This window comes from Bidens hawaiensis, unplaced genomic scaffold (genome assembly GCF_021521415.1).
Source record: "Bidens hawaiensis isolate Kalapana, Puna unplaced genomic scaffold, B.hawaiensis_p1.1 tig00026358_1, whole genome shotgun sequence".
Classification (NCBI taxonomy): Eukaryota; Viridiplantae; Streptophyta; class Magnoliopsida; order Asterales; family Asteraceae; genus Bidens; species Bidens hawaiensis.
Window position 1 is genome coordinate 50994 of NW_027505069.1, and position 4892 is coordinate 55885.

The following is a 4892-nucleotide window of genomic DNA, read 5'->3' on the forward strand; positions in this document are numbered from 1 at the left end:
CTTGTGTTTTCTTTTGTTTTTCTTCGTCTTTTTTGCTTGTTTCTTCGTTTGAGGCTTGGTTTCACCTGAAATTACATTTTATTATGATAAGTCGTCTTTTACACTATGTTATTTGATAGAAATTGTAGTTTTTTGAGATTATTTGATGCCGAAAAGATGTATATTTTTATGCACATCAAACATCCCCACACTTGAGTTCTACGTCTGACATAGTAAGTTAGGATGGCAAATCCCTCTAACTTTCGTTGGACTTAGACTTGGCATGTAATGGCGTAGTTAAGGACTGTGGGCCTTATACGTGTTATAGATGATAGATGAGAACGTAGTTAAGGACTGTGGACCTTATACGTACTTTAGATAGGATCCAACATAGGAAAGGACTGCGGACCTTATACGTGCTGTAATTGTATTGTGATGGCATAGGGGAGGACTGCGAACCTCGTACGTGCTATGAATTAGATTGCAACATAGAGAAGGACTGTGGACCTTGTACGTGTTGTTGATGTAGGATGGTGCGCGTACCATAAATGGTTAACATAGGTAAGGACTGCGGACCTTTTACGTGTTCACGACCTTGAGTATAGGTATAGACGGCGGACTATGAACATACTCTCGGTGGATTGAGGTAAGTATTGGTATGTATGTATGTCAGAAAGGTGATTGGTTAAGTATGGATATGTATCTTCGGATATGTATGTATGATATGTGAAAGTATTGTATGTTATTTGATTAACTAGAACTCACTCAGCGTAGCTGACTTTTAGTATGCACGCAGGTGAGTAAAATGATACAGCTGGCTTGAGCGGTACACATGGCAGATGGATAAGAGACTAGCATCCGAAGATTCAAGATGTTTTAATGTTATTAAAGTTTATTTTGAAAGATAAGAATGTTGTTCAGACATGTTCATGAAGTAATATGTAATATTTAATGAAAGGTTTATATTCCGCGAATGTGTTTTATTAACTCTGATGTCTAGAACTATGTGAATGAGTAAATCCAACGACAAAATGTAGGGCACCGGGAAAGGGGCCTTACAAATTCCTCTGACAATTTAATTTGACGTAATGCTTCACTTTTTCCATTTTATAGTCTCCTTTAACTAAACAAAGTTTCGAAATTATTAAAATAAATAAAAAGGTTTTTAAAACGAAATAATAAAAATATTAATATAAAAACTTAAAAACACTTTCTCAAAAAAGTTTAAAAAATTTTGTTTATATTTCTCTAGCTGGTTTATTCAATTTTTTTATATAATATTCTTAAAGAATAATGGTATAATGTCCTTATAGAGATGAAAATAAAAGTATTCTATATTTTTTCTTATTATACGCCTCTTGCCTCATACACTCACACAAAAAAAATCTAAACGTACAATTTGATTTTTTTTAGGTTGATAGGCATGGATTAGTAGCACCTAAGAAAGTCAAAACAATTTGAATTTTTTTTCTTTGTTAACAACTAATATAACTTTTTTTTAATGTAAATATTCTCATAGTTATTTTTTAAAAAATCACTTTATAAAAAAGTTAAAGAAAAAATAAAGTTTTAAAGAAGAAAAAAAAATTCTGGTTGTTTTAAAATAATAAAAAAATGATTTATAATATACGTGTGTGTATATATATACGTATATATAACTTTCTTTATAAAGGCAGTAAAAAACCTTTTCTAAACTAATGTAATAAATAAAATATAATAAAATGGCACAAAGTAAACAAAAATGTATAAATTGTTTAATATGTAAGTTAAATGAGGGGTATGTTTAGTAAAAACAGATGTGATGAGGTATGTTTAGCATCACTCAAAACTAATTATGAGTAAAATTAAATATAATAATATAATATTAAGAAAAGTACAAAAAATTTTATAAAAACTCGCACATACTACTTTTTTTTACCTAAAATAGTCGTTCCGACAAGATTAACTTTTTTTTTACCTAAAATAGTCATCCCGACAAGTTTAGTGCTTCAAAAATAATCGTCCCGACAAGTTTAGGGATTCAAAATACTCGTTTATGAAATTTTCTTTGCCTAAAATAGTTGTCGCGAACAATTTTGTACATAATATAATAAATATATGAAAAATAATATTATTACAAATAAATAATATTATTATATAAAGTGTCGGCCATGCGATTTGACTTTTAGATCATATCCGCCGCGTATAGGATTCCACGCGGCGGATTTGATATAGTCTAGATCATATCCGCGGATATGATCTGAAACAGATTCATTTAAATCAGACATCCCTTTAACCATTCCTTCATCAAAACACAATCAAACCACCAACACGGGTACATGACGCTCGGCTTGTACACGACGCATGGGGTGTTTGTTGTGTCCCTCAACTTGTACACGACGCAGGAGGAATTCTAGCCGATTTACACGCAAAGCATACATGATACACCGGATGACGTGTTGCGGCATTGGAGGAGGGCGGCTGGTGATGCTCATTCCCCATTCCTGGCCACCGCAACCGCAACCGACGCCAACGCCTCATCCATTAGGGACTCGATGCACATGTATATACACACGCATGCGCGCGCGCACACACACGTACACACATGCGCACGCGCACACACACATACATATATATAAAATACAATACGAAACAATATAATATAATATAATATAATATAATATAATATAATATAATATAATATAATATAATATAATATAATATAATATTTGGTTGTGCAAGTTCCTGCACAAGTTGATCGCTTTGAACATACATGGTCGTTAGCAGCGGGTAGATCACTGCAACCTCTGCAGCCTGTTTTTTATGCGGTGCTTGCTGACGAGCAGGCATTGTAACCTAGCTCGCGCATTCGGCGACTGCTTCGACACCTACTCGCACAGGTAGGGCGTGGGTCGTTGCTCGGTGGCTCATAAGTGACACGGGTTGCGCTCAGTTTGGGCTACGGGTCACAACTGTCTAATCTACCTATTCAGACGACCGATTTACCCGCGTGAGCTGGACTGTGTGCGGGCATAGAGCATGCACATCGTTCGGAAGGTTGACGGCCATTACCGCTTGGTCACTAGTGTGGGGGCTCCTGCTTATGTCGCGGTATCGCTTGTCGAGCCTTCTCCATTCGAGGAGCCAAAGGTGGTGCATATTCAGGTCATCGTGGTTGACGATGCGCACAGTGAGGACAGTGACGACGCTGAGGGTGGTGAGCATGTACGTTCTATTATCGTTTAAATTGCTTTGTATACTAGTGTTATTAACGTTAATTCTTTGTGTTGATACCAGCCACCTCACCAGGAGGACCCCATCACGTTCCGCATACATATCGCATCATGCGTTTGGATGGGTAACTGATGCCCGTCTACAGAGATTAGAGCAGGATATATTACAGCTCCAGCGTCAGATGGCCTTGGTAGTTAAGTTTATGTCCGCAGAACAATGTGGTGAGGTGTACACACCACTAGATCCACATATCGACCACGATGCCAGCACGTCAGGTCACCAGACCAACACCTCAGTCGTCAGACGCCCACGAGACGGCGAAGATGTTGAGAAGCGGCTGGCCATACATTGATAAGATGGCGACGACGATGCGAATGATGCTGCTGCAGTTTAGATTTGTTTTTTCGAACTCGCTGTAATGTAATTAATATGTATATATGAATATCGTTTTGTTTATGTTGTTCCGTTGCAATTTTAAAATCAAGCTGAATAAGCATAACCGATATTAGAAAACCAAAAAAAATTCTAATACAAAACAAACAAACAAACAAACAAAATCAAATAAATAAATATAAACAAAATACAACAAAAAGACAAAAAAAATGACTTTTTAAGAAATACCCCACCTATCCGCCGCGTATAACCCACAGATAGGTTGTGTGTTTCCCAAATACATTGAGAGTCTTTAGAAAACCCCTAATTAAATCCAGATCCATAAATATTTAGCTTTTTTTTTGAAAGGCAAAATTTAGCTATAAATATTTAGCTAGCTTGGTAGAATGTAATATATGATTGGCATGCATGAAGCTAATAATAGATAGATTAATTATAAATTTTGCCCTTTAAATATATATGTTATAAGGATTAAGTCATTTAAAAAGTTTATTTGTGGTCGGTGTCTTTTATATGACAAAATACATTCATTTTTTTGTCTTTTACACTAACCGTTATCTTAAAACTCAGTTAAATCCAAACATACCAAGACTTAACGGAGTTTTTATTTAACATAGATTATTTTGTTTCCTTTTCTAATAATATATTTAAATTTTTTTTAGTTATAAAAACATAAATAGTATGCATAAAATGCCCTCACGTGCCTAGACTTAAAGAGGTTTTTGGATGCAAGTTAATCAAAAAGACGAAAATCAAACATACATGCTATGTAAATGACATCTCCTGTAAATACACTTTTTATATGATTTGATCTATAAATTGTATATGTTTAAAGGAAAAAATTTATAATTCTTTTATTATAATATTACTGTGATATTTTTATAACATTTTGATAAACTTGTATGTGTTGTTAACCCAACTGCAATCGAATCACTTATATATGTTTTTAAGTATGAGTCTCATTTGAAAGTTATGAGGCTGCATGTAGTGGGCGACAAAATGGTTAGTTTTAGGGTGATTTTTTTGACCACTCCCCCTCGGGTGATTTGAGGGGGGGGGGTGAATTCTTCTCGCCCTCCATGTGTTTTCTATTATTATTATTATTAGTATATATGTATGTGAGATATATATATATGGGATGGTTCAAGAGAAATGATATTATTGCAAGAATGGTGAGAAATGAATATGAACCACTAGTTTTGTTTTAAGTTTTAAATGCTTAAACCTAAATAAAGAAAATATTAATTATTCTCTTTTTTTAATTAATATAACTAATAAACCATAATACTTATCTATTTAATTAACAT